The sequence below is a fragment of the Nerophis ophidion genome, linkage group LG14, assembly GCF_033978795.1.
Source record: "Nerophis ophidion isolate RoL-2023_Sa linkage group LG14, RoL_Noph_v1.0, whole genome shotgun sequence".
Lineage (NCBI taxonomy): Eukaryota > Metazoa > Chordata > Actinopteri > Syngnathiformes > Syngnathidae > Nerophis > Nerophis ophidion.
Window position 1 is genome coordinate 24,847,708 of NC_084624.1, and position 13,695 is coordinate 24,861,402.

Here is a 13,695-nt window from a genome sequence, read left to right on the forward strand (position 1 = left end):
CGGTCAAGCCAACATGGATCCCGACCACATGTCAACCAGCAGGTTTCGGTGAGAAAATTGTGGTTAAAAAGTCCGTTTTTACCGGACGAAAGCTGAGCTTGTGCCGTCCGTAGCTGCTGTCGACTCCCCTGAGACACTGCGCGTCAAGACACCCGTGGAGACACCCTTCCTACTATCAGGTACTATTTAACTCACTAAAACACTAGCAACACAATAGAAAGATAAGGGATTTCCCAGAATCAACCTAGTAAATGTGTCTAAAAACATCGGAATCCGTCCCAATGCAATCGTGTTTTTTTTTTTTTTGTAGTCCGTCGCTATCAATATCCTAGAACACAAATCTTTCATCCTCGCTCAAAAGAATGGGGAAATTGTCGTATTATCTGTCCCAATAGCACTTTTTGTTGGAGGCTCCCATTAAAAACACTGTGAATATGTGAGGAACCATCACACGGGTGATGTCATCGTCTGCGACTTCCGGTAGAGGCAGGGCTTTTCTCAAGCACCTAAAGTTACAAACTTTTTCGTGGATGTTCTCTACTAAATCCTTTCAGCAAAAATATGGCAATATTGCGAAATGATCAAGTATGACACAGAATGAACCTGCTATCCCCGTTTAAATAAGAAAATCTAATTTCAGTAGGCCTTTAAAGACATTAATAAAATCAAAAACCACTGAAAAAAATTCCCCACACAGTATGGGATAAAAAGTCATAATTATGAGATAATAAAGTAGAAATTTTGAGATGGGAAGTCATAAATACTAGTTAAAAAAGTCAAAATGATGAAATAAACAATAAGTCAAAATTATGAGATAATAGTCATAATCATATAGAAGTCCGTTTTCGCAACTTAAAAATGAATACCCCAATTATAAGTCATTATCAATCAATCAATCAATGATTATTTATACAGCCTTAAATCACAAGTGTCTCAAAGGGCTGCACAAACCACAACACAAACCACAAGGACATCCTCAGTAGAGCCCACATAAGGGCAAGGAAAACTCACACCCAGTGGGACGTCCGTGACGTTGGTTCCCTCTAGGGGAACCAAAAGCAATGGATGTCGAGCGGGTCCAACATGATACTGTGAAAGTTCAATCCACAGTGGATCCAACACAACCGCGAGAAATGAGATGATTGAATAAGAAAGTCAAAATTATGAGGTGAAAACAGCTTATATAAAGCTTTATTAAAAAAAAAATGTGAATATACATTTAAAACAAATATGTCATTAATAAGTATAGTATTACCTTGTATATTTTTCTCACATAATCTGGTTTTGTTTTATTTTTAAATTGTTGCTGCTTATTTGTTGAGAATTGTTATTATTATTATTTTCTTTTATCCCTCCAATCCCTTTAGTCATGTTTTTGTAATAAAAACGATTAGCAAAGAAATCTGGCATTTGAAAAAATATAAATGAAATAAAATAAAATAAATAAATACATATTAGTCAATTACCAAAATCCACACAATCAACATAAAACTTATTTATATTTACTCCACTTTAGGATTTCAAATGACTTCAATGCATCCACTAGTCATTCAAGTGCATCTTTATTATTGTGGTTCACACATCTTACTGCAACATGTTCATATTCTACCACAATAACAAGCATAATGTTAAACGGAACACTTGCATTGGATCCTATTAGACCACAGGTATCAAACTTACGCCCCGGGGGCCATATCTGGCCCGCCACATCATTTTGAATGGCCCGTGAAAGCTTGGAAATAATATGTATCAATTAAGTACTTTATCTACTTAGCCATATGATTTAAAAGCAAGTTATCCATCACATTGTACTCTGTAAACATGACAATATATATATATATATATATATATATATATATATATATATATATATATTTTTTTTTTTTTTTTAAAACAGCTCGGTCTTCAGAATCGTACCGTAAGACAAAAAAACTGTGGTACCATATTTACATTTACCATAATACACTGTGAAAACAGGCAACCATATTGTTTATGCAAAAAAACAACAAAAAACTGGCAGCTCAATCACCAGAATTTTACAGTAAAATAGACTGTGACCATTTTTGCTGTCAATTTTATAGTAAAATTCTGCCCTTTTTTTGACCGCAAAATCCACAGATTTTTTTTCTTACAGTGTAGGTCAAAGGTGTCAAACTCAAGGCCTGGGGGCCAGTTCTGGGCCGCCACTTCTTGTGACGTGGCCCTTCAAAGCCTGGAAAAAATTGGTTTCACTAAAATACTTTTGAAAAATTTATTTTATTTTTTATTTTTTTTACTAAATGCATTCGTTATTTCAATTTGGACAGAAAAAAATGCATAATTTACTTTAATATTATCTGATCATGCCAATTATATTATATACTGTATTGCAAAACTATTTTTGTGAGATAAAAACATTTAGTTAAATATCCGCTTTACACATATATTTATGATTTTAAAGCAAATTACACATACAAAAATCTAATAATCAAATGTATATGCATTTTGATTAATATAAATAAATAAATAAATGGGTTGTACTTGTATAGCGCTTTTCTACCTTCAAGGTACTCAAAGCACTTTGACACTACTTCCACATTTACCCATTCACACACACATTCACACACTGATGGAGGGAGCTGCCATGCAAGGCGCTAACCCGTTGTGTCGTTCTCAGGACACTACGGACGTGACGAGGTTGGTACTAGGTGGGGATTGAACCAGGGACCCTCAGGTTGCGCACGGCCACTCTGCCACTGCCCCACATGATCAACCACAGGTTATTACCCACATGCATAATCCATCCAACCATTTTCTACAGCTTATTCTCTTTGGGGTCGCTGTAGCCTATCTCAGCTACAATGATTAATCACAGGTTATTACCCACATGCATAATGTAAATTAATTAAAAAAAAGAGGCCCTCTGAAAGCAGCCATTACTGCGATGTGGCCCTCAATGAAAATTCATTGTACGCCCCTGGTGTAGGTAAAATGTACATTTACTAATCAAATGCATTAGTAATGGTGTGACAATATCATGCAGCTAATCCTTATACATGTATGTTTCTTTTATTAATGTTACAAGCTGCCCTCTAAGGGCAACCAAAACTGCAAAGTGGATCTCAATGAATACAAGTTTGACATCCTTGTGTTAGATGGTACAAGTGCATTACATTTGGCAGGCAATACAACAGACCTGGGCAAATTAGGACCCAGGGGCCGCATGCTGCCTGTCAAGCTTTTCAATCTGGCTCGCCAGACATTCCAAAATCCACCCATTTTCTACCGCTTAAACCCTTTGGGGTCGCGGGGGGCGCTGGTGCCTATCTCAGCTACATTCGGGCGGAAGGCGGGGTACACGTGGGTGGGACGGCGTGGCAAAGTTTGTAGATTGGCTGTGCCGGCAATCTGAGGGTTATTGGTTCAATCTCCACCTTCTACCATCCTAATCACATCCATTGTGTCCTTGGGCAAGACACTTCACCCTTGCTCCTGATGGGTCCTGGTGAGTGCCTTGAATGGCAGCTCCCGCCGTCAGTGTGTGAATGTGTGTGTGAATGGGCGAATGTGGAAATACTGTTAAAGCGCTTTGGGCTCCTTAAAAAGGGGTAGAAAAGCACTATACAAGTACAACCCACTGCGATGAGGTGGCGACTTGTCCAGGGTGTACCCCGGCTTCCGCCCGATTGTAGCTGAGATAGGCGCCAGCGCCCCCCCGCGACCCCAAAAGGGAATAAGCGGTAGAAAATGGATGGTTGGAAGTACAACCCATTTACCATTTACCATTTACACCCTGGACAAGATGCCTCCTCATCGCAGGGCCAACACAGATAGACAGACAACATTCACACTCACATTCACACACTAGGGCCAATTTAGAGTTGCCAATCAACCTATCCCCAGGTGCATGTCTTTGGAGGTGGGAGGAAGCCGGAGTACCCGGAGGGAACTCACGCAGTCATAGGGAGGACATGCAAACTCCACACAGAAAGATCCCAAGCCTGAAATTGAACTCAGGACTACTCAGGACCTCCGTATTGTGAGGCAGACGCACTAACCCTTCTTTCACCGTGCTGTCCCATTCCCAAATCATTTTTTTTTAAATCTTTAAGATGGAAACTGTAGCTCCCATATAATGTGCAGTGATGTTTTCAAATGACTGTAGGTCTTGAACTATACAAAGTGTTTCAATGGTTGCAATCTGCGCTTTTGCATGATATACAAGTTACTGTGTTACTGTAATTAGTTACTATGGTAATCATATTAGTTTCTCTGGTGATCTACGTCACAGCAGTTCAGACAAGGCACCAAGCAGTGTGGGTGAGGAGCGTTTCCACAGAGTGTCAGCTTGAAATGCTGGTGTCAGGGACAGACGTGGAAGCAGATTTTTACAACAAAGTTGTAAACCTTAGTAATATATCGGATGTATCAGATTGCAGGTGGGGTTGTTTATTACCATTCACGTTCATATTTAGCTGTTTTTGTTGCGATTCGCTTGATTGTAAAATATGTCAATCGAGGGTGTGTGTGACATTCATATGTTGTCAATATTCAGTGTTTTATCATTCATAGTTAATATTGTAAATCCCACATTCTTTATTTTCATGTACATTCTGGGTGTCTCATTCAGTAAAAAAAAAAAAAAAAAATCCATTTTGTGTCTTAAGGCGGTCCGTCTTAACGTCTTAAGCTTTCAATCAAATGTGTGGTTTTGTATTTGTGTTCTAAAAAATAGATATACCAACCCCCACACACATTTTTTTCTCAAAATGTGTCCCCTCGGGTCAAAATAATTGCCCAGGCCTGCAGTATAGCAAGATGATATAGCAAGAAAACTATTTTATTGTTCATTTGTAAACATTCCAGGTTGGATGCACTGTACCTGCACGTGTGGCTGTTTTATTTCTCCGTGTTCAGACAATGAGAACAGTCCCTCCCTTTGTATTCCGCAGACATCATCCCTGCCTCGTTAGTATTCATGGCCTACCTTTGGTGCGCAGCCGGGCTTTGGGGCTGCACCTGTCGTACGATGCACAGAGGAGAGGGACTCGGCTCATACGTGTCTCCTCACGGCGTCTAAAAATAGGTACACCCACAACGCCCCCACTTTTTCCGGTCTCGTGCGTCACTTTTTCTTTGGTCCAATAGCTACCTTGCTTTTTGTGTTCTCTCACAGTGTGTACATCGGCGCCCTTGGGACTGTGATGCATGTGAGCGCCTCTGTACACACATGCTTCCATTACGCTTATGAGAATGGAGGAGGGCTGGGCTACTTTACATTCTCACAGCATCGCCAGAGAACAATTCCACAGGATGTCCTGCTCTACCGAGCGTGCACAAACGCAATTCTGACGTCAGAGATCACGCAACACGCACACACCGAGACGGACACTGTGTTCCTCCAGCTCCTTCGCATTCCTCCCGCCTCTCCATGGCCTCTCCCTGGCCTCTCCCTGGCCTCTCCCTGGCATTATTCCCCACGTGTTCAATCCTCTGGTATGTTGCACCTCGGCACGTTCAACACCACCACATGAAAGGAGAGTCCTCATTCAGTTTCAGAGGCTATACGGCTCCTAAAGCATTCTAAAAATGCAGTTATTGTACGGCAGGGGTGTCCAGACGACAACCCGTGGGCCAAGTGTGGCCCACCTGGGCTTTTTGTTTGGTCCGCCAGACGTCACAAGTTTAATAAGGAATTTGCTCCGTGGCGTTCCAGCCGCTTTATTTTAAATACTTGTGTGACGGACTCCCAGCCGTCCGCGTGTGGGTTGCGGTGACACTGGACACACGACGCGTCGTAGCAGGTTTGATTTACTTTTATTGTCTCACACGACCTTTCTTCGGGCCAGTTGGGCGCGCCCATTTCTAGTGCGCCGGCTCCTCTTCCTGGTCGCGCTGCATCTTTCGGTGCTCGCCTGCTACGTCTGTGGCGGGGACTCATTTTGGCGTGATCTCGGTTGTCGGGCTCGTGGTCGGGCTGCCGTGGTTTCCTCCTCTCTCTCTCCATTGTGCCCCCTTCGCCTCTCTTAAAGTGTAGGAGCAGATGCGCAGATTGTGAGCAGGTGTGTGTCCTACGCACCTGACTCCGATTGCCGTACTCCTGCCGCTCCGCGAGCGTCACGCTCTCCTCGCCGCCGCGTGCCCCGCCTCCTGGCCTCCATCTTGGTCCAGAGGGCCTCTCTCAGCCCGCTGTCGGCCCCTCGGCTGCGTCTCTCCACAACTTGACTGTCTGATTACTCCAAATTTGCTGCCACGTTGTGGAAAATGTGAGTTAGTCAGATCACCAACCATTAATTTTACCGTATTTTTTGGACTAAAAGGCGTGCTTAAAATCCTTTTATTTCCTCAAAACTCGACAGTGCGCCTTTTAACCCGGTGTGCGGAATAATTTGGGTTGAGCTTACCGACCTCGAAGCTATTTTATTTGGTACATGGTTGAATGATAAGTGTGACCAGTAGATGGCAGTCACACATAAGAGATATGTGTAGACTGCAATATGACTCAAGTAAACAACACCAAAATGTTATATGTTCCATTGAAAATATAGAATGTTACACACAACGCTTAAGAATATATTAAAATGTTTTAGTAAAACTTTGGTAAGCTATGAAGCTGCACTGCTTGATGGATTGTACTGTGCTTCAACATAGGAGTATTATTATGGTGTGTGTATAAGGTAAGACATATCGTCTGGCGTTTTCTTTTGCAATATTATGCAAAAGCAACTCTTCTTACCTTTTTGTACATGTTGATCTGTATTTGGGATCTGCATAAATCCTGAAAATTTGCACGCGTCCGCCTTTGTAGTCCGTTCCGACAACGTAGTCGATAAGCTTCTTCTTTTTCTCTATCTTCTTGTTATGGGACATTCATCCTCTGCTGTTGACATTTCTAATATAAAGTAGTGAAAAATGATTACTTATATCTGTCAATAAACTCACCAAGAAAGCACTGAAACATACCGGTGTAGTGAGTTTACATAATTCACTCAAGGAACTTTAGTTATTAGAGAGTTCCGGTCAGACGTTTTTTCATGTGACACATTTCCGGCATTTTTGTTGCACTAATGAGCCACGGATGAGAAGATGCTGCTCCGTTATTGATTGAAGTAAAGTCTGAATATCATTAAACAGTTAGCTCCATCTTTTGCCACTTCTTCCACTCCTGTACTTGAACGCTACAACAAAGATGACAGGGAGAAGACGCTGCCGAAGGTGAGCCACGTAAATAAGACCGCCCACAAAACAACGCATCGTGCAGCGACTGTCACAAAGCGGCTTAAAAATGATCTGTAAAACATCATCTGTGCAACATTTTGACCAAAGAACCACCATTACATGTTATGTAGACCACAAGGAAGTGTCTCCCATTTAGAAAAAAAATCATAACATGACCTTTCCAGTGCACCTTTTGAATGAAAATAGACCTGTCTAGACCCGCTCATCGGTAGTGCGCCTTATAATCCGGTGCGCCTTATGGTCCGGAAAATACGGTACTTTCACATTTGCATGGCTTAACTTTTCCCACTCGTGGCGCAAATTGTGAGCGACACAGGAAGTTAACACACATGGCCGCACGTTACACAACCTTCTCACTGAACTTAGTGGATATTATAAAAACACGTTCCATCGCTATACATAAATAAAAATTACACCTATTTAAAGCCACTACAATGCATGATGGGAAAAATGCTAAACACTCTCCACACTTATCCATGTTTGGTGCATTTTATCTGCTTGATATTTTTGATTGATTACAAAACTTTAAGGAGGTCGTCACGTAAGTAAACAAGGTCGAAATTTCTTTCTCGTACTCTTGATATCCAATTATATTATCATTAGTATTGATGTAGTCTAGTTCATATCCTTCCAGATCAAAATATATTCCATTTTTTTATCATCAATCCATGTTTCTGTGACAGATATCACTTTTTTAGGGTTCGTTGATGTGTTCCAAAAAGTTCTTAAATAATGTTGTTGTAAATTGCATACAAGCTTCTGCTGTTGAAATGAATAACTGACAATTTGTTATCACATTTAATGTTGCTATTATGTTGTTCATCTGTATAATAAAAACAATTATTACTGATGTGGGAGAAAAAATGTGTATCTGGATCAATATCATTTTCCAAATCCTGGTTTTTGTGATCTTTGTTGCAGAAGTTTTTTAGTTCCATATTTTCTTGTTCAACAAACTTTGATGTTGTTTCAATAATCTCTAAAAGTGTAGGTGGATGCAATCATGAATCTAGATCTTCTTGTTTAGTCGTCCTTGGATCATAGTAGTGTTGATGTTGAATTTAGGTGCTTGTTTTCTGTCAGAGTCCATTATCATCGTTGTTGTGGAAGCTGTGTAAACTTTAAAATTTGTCCAGGTCCTTGATGTCATGGACAACAAGTACTCTTGCTTCTGGACTTCCATTTAGCTTGATGTAGATTTTACAGTTGGCGCTCCAAGTTCCCTGGATTTTTCCCTGCTTTCTCAAGTCTTGTGCTTTCTTGGCGATTCCAGCATTACGTTTTGTGAGATGCTCATTCATGTACATATTTGTTCCCTACAGCTTCTTTCCCTGTCTCAGCAATGCCATTTTAGATTTTCATTGTACGAGTTTCATGAGGACGAATGGAGTGGCGTTGTGGTTTTTTCCGTACAGTCACCCGTTGATGGCTCCTCACATCCTCACATTGTTTATAATGGGAGCCTCCAACAAAAAGAGCTATTCGGACCGAGAAAACGACAATTTCCCCATTAATTTGAGCGAGGATGAAAGATTTGTGTTTGAGGATATTGATAGCGACGGACTAGAAAAAAAAATAAAAAATAAAAATCAAGTAAAAAAATAAAAAAACGCGATTGCATTGGGACGGATTCAGATGTTTTTAGACACATTTACTAGGATAATTCTGGGAAATCCCTTATCTTTCTATTGTGTTGCTAGTGTTTTAGTGAGTTTAATAGTACCTGATAGTCGGAAGGGTGTATCCACGGGTGTGTTGACGCCAGTGTCTGATGGAAGTCGACGGCAGCAATTTGGACAGCGCAAGCTCAGCTGATCTCTGGTAAGTGGCGACTTTTTACCACAATTTTCTCACCGAAAACTGCTGGTTGACAAATGGTCGGGATCCATGCTCGCTTGACCGCTCTGATCCATAGTAAAGCTTCACCTCCGTGAATTTTAAACAAGGAATCACCATGTGTTTGTGTGGCTTTCTACTTTGACTTCTCCATTATTAATTGAACAAATTCCAAACGATTCAGCAACACAGATGTCCAAAATAGTGTGTAATTATGCGGTTAAAGCAGACGACTTTTATCTGTGTGTGTGCGCAGCGCTAATATTTCCTAACAGTCCGTGATGTCACGCGTACACGTCATCATTCCGCGACGTTTTCAACAAGAAACTCCTGGGAAATTTAAAATTGCAATTTAGTAAACTAAACCGGCCGTATTGGCATGTGTTGCAATGTTAATATTTCATCATTGAAGATCCGGGGGAGAAGGTGTAAATCTCGCTCCAAGCCTTACCCATATCCGCAGCAGGTCTCCAAGGTGAACAGCCTCTGGAGACCTATAAGGGTAAATGTAAAGAAACCATTAATGTTGAACTGCCGTAATAATTATGTTGTTGACAGCGCTTGAACTTCAAACCATCATTTTGAAGACTGCGTGGTCGGTAGTAGTGGGTTACAGTAGGCCTTTAATGCTGAAAAGTACATACAGGTTTTGGAGCAACATATGTTGCCATCCAAGCAACATCATTTTCCATGGACGCCCCTGCTTATTTCAGCAAGACAATGCAAGCCACATTCTGCACGTGTTACAACAGTGTGGCTTTGTAGTTAAAGAGTGCAGGTACTAGACTGGCTTGCCTGTAGTCCAGACCTGTCTCCCATTGAAAATGCATTATGAAGCCTAAAATACCACAACAGAGACCACGGACTGTTGAACAACTTAAGCTGTAAATCAAGCAAGAATAGGAAATAATTCCACCTAAAAAGCTTCAAAAATTGGTCTCCTCAGTTCCCAAGCGTTTACTGAGGGTTGTTGAAAGGAAAGGCCATGTAACACAGTGGTAAAAATGCCCCTGTGCAAATCTTTTTGCAATGTGATGCTGCCATTAAATTCTGAGTTAATGATTATTTGCAAAAAAAAAAAATGTTAGTTTCACAGTTGGAACATTACATATCGTATTTTTGCAGTCTATTGTATCAAATACAAGTTGAAAAGGATTGGCAAATCATTGTAGTCTGTTTTTATTTACCATTTACACAATGTGCCAACTTCACCATGAATTGATTAACGTGGACCCCGATTTAAACAACTTGAAAAACTTATTCGGGTGTTACCATTTAGTGGTCAATTGTACAGAATATCTACTGTACTACTAATAAAAGTTTCAATCAACCAATCAATCAATTTACTGGTTTTGGATGTTGTATAATATTATGAGGATGGAGGTTTCCCTCTTTGTAAAAGAAAAATACATTTAAAAAAAAAAAAAAGGAAAATCATAATACGATGTACACTTGACTATATCAAGTCAATGCACAGTGGTGGGTTCATGTAATCTCAAAGTATGGCCCTCATGTGTGTTTTCAGTTGCTATGCTGCCCTTTGTTGAAGTAGGTTGGTTATAGTTGCTCTAGGAGCTAACTGAAGTCCACACAAGCACAATGATGACATGCAATCTAAGAGCATTCGGCCCAGATTGAAACCAGAACCTCTTGGTTGCCATACGACCAAATATGGTGACATGACTTCCCTATGTCACGTTCAAATTCGCTCTCTGGAATGTTTTAGGGTTCCTTGCCTGAGTTAAATAACTTGACACAAGTTGACACAGTCAGTGTCTTTTCTTCACTTTCTGCACATCTATATTTAGATTTTGTAAATAAATAATAAATGGGTTGTACTTGTATAGCGCTTTTCTACCTTCAAGGTACTCAAAGCGCTTTGACACTACTTCCACATTTACCCATTCACACACACATTCACACACTGATGGAGGGAGCTGCCATGCAAGGCGCCAACCAGCACCCATCAGGAGCAAGGGTGAAGTGTCTTGCTCAGGACACAACGGACGTGACGAGGTTGGTACTAGGTCGGATTTGAACCAGGGACCCTCGGGTTGCGCACGGCCACTCTCCCACTGCGCCACGCCGTCCCAGCTGTCTGCAGCTTTTATATACACACACACACACACACACACACACACACACACACACACACACACACACACACACACACACACACACACACACACACACACACACACACACACACACTTTATTGCTCTACCAATGGGATTATTTATTTTGATATTTTTTTATATGTAACTTTACGTTGTTTTCTCTATTTAGACAGCCATAAAAATGAGTCATATAGCATGCTAACGTGCTAACATTAAAGTGCTAACTTTTTGGGGGCAAATGTTATGTAAAACATGCTAACTGTTAGCGCACTAACAGTCACATACCAAGTTATATGAATGTAGTGTAAACAGTTGCAAATGTTGCTCAAAAATCTAGCACATTAATATTAGCGTGCTAACAGTTAGCATGTTTCACATACCAAGTTATATGATTGTAACGACCTACCTCTGAGTGTTAGACAAGCCTCCTCTCTTCCTGTTTTTAAATCTCTCTTAAAAACATACTTTTATTCCTTGGCTTTTAACACTGAGTGATAACCATCCCGCAATGGGGCCCGATTATACACCTGCTGTAAACCTGTTTTTATGTTTTATTTATTTATTTTTTATCATGTTCTGTTTGTGTTGTGTGGTTGGCTCGGTTCTCGTATTATCTTTTAACCTGCCTATTGTACAGCACTTTGGCTACCCCTGTGGTAAATTTTAAATGCGCTTTATAAATAAAGTTGGATTGGATTTGTAAGGTGTATGACTGCGGAATTAGAGGAAAAAAGTGTAAAATTTGCCCCCCAAAAAGTTAGCACTTTAATGTTAGCACGTTGGCATGCTAAATGACTCATTTGTATGGCTGTCTAATTACAGAAAACAACGTAAAGTTACCTAAAAAGTTGGTATGTGACACTTGTTAACTGTTAGCACGCTAATGTTAACATGCTAGCATGCTTACATTGATTGACTGAAACTTTTATTAGTAGATTGCACAGTACAGTACATATTCCGTACAATTGACCACTAAATGGTAACACCCGAATAAGTTTTTCAACTTGTTTAAGTCGGGGTCCACGTAAATCAATTCATGGTAAAGTGCTAACTTTTTTTGTGCAAATTTTGCACTTTTTACTTTAACTTCACAGCCATACACATTACAGTCATAAAACATGGTATAAATGATAAATGGGTTGTACTTGTATAGCGCTTTTCTACCTTCAAGGTACTCAAAGCGCTTTGACACTACTTCCACATTTACCCATTCTCACAAACGCATTCACACACTGATGGAGGGAGCTGCCATGCAAGGCGCTAACCAGCACCCATCAGGAGCAAGGGTGAAGTGTCTTGCTCAGGACACAACGGACGTGACGAGGTTGGTACTAGGTGGGGATTGAACCAGGGACCCTCGGGTTGCACACGGCCACTCTTCCACTGCGGCTTTCCGCCGTTTGTGAAACAAGTTACCTGTTAGCATGCTAACATTTAAATCAGGGGCGCTCACGCTTTTTCTGCAGGCGAGCTACTTTTCAATTGACCAAGTCGAGGAGATCTACCTCATTCCTATTTATAATTTATATTTATTTATTTATGAAAGAGACATTTTTGTTAACAAGTTAATGGTGTTTAATGATAATACAAGCATGTTTAACACACATAGATTCCTTTCTTTCATGAAGACAAGAATATAAGTTGGTGTATTTGATTCTGATGACTTGCATTGATTGGAATTAGACAGTGGTGCTGATAACGTCCGCATTTTCAAATGGAGGAAAAAAAAAGTCCTCCTTTCTGTCCAATACCACATGAAAGTGGTTGGATTTGGCATCTCATTTGTCCAACTTGCATACTCGTTTTTAAACACTTTGTTATGAGGGTAGCATATGTGTGTGGCCCTTTAATGTCTGGCAGCAGGTGAGTGACGTCAGTGAGTGTGCGGGTGGGCAAGCAAGTGAGAAAGCGGTCGCTGAGGGCGGGGGAGAAATACATTGGCATCAAACTCTGTAGCTTGCTAGCTTGTGCACGCTAGCTTTCTGAGACTCTTATTTTGTTAGCACAGGCAGGATGAAACAGGTCTTTTATGGTGAAGACAGTAACTGTGCAGTCGGTCTTTAGAGTTTTGACAGTAGGTACTGAGTCTCTAGAAATAAAATGTGTTTCTCTGCGTCCGCCTTGTTAGTGATTTTTTTCTTAAATATGAGCTCGCAGCAGCCAGCGTCATCTCACAAGATCCTGATTTAAATGCTAACTTTTTCAGCTAATTTCACACTTTTATAACATTTATCAACAACACCCAGAAACGCCACTGGCTTCGCTAGGCCCGAGCTTATCTAAGATGGACTGATGCGAAGTGGAAAAGTGTTCTGTGGTCTTACGAGTCTGCATTTCAAATTGTTTTTGGAAACTGTGGACGTCGTGTCCTCCAGACCAAAGAGGAAAAGAACGATCTGGATTGTTCTAGACGCAAAGTTCAACAGCCATCATCTGTGATGGTATGGGGGTGTATTAGTGCCCAAGGCATGGGTACACATCTGTGAAGGCACCATTAATGCTGAAAGGTACATACAGGTTTTGG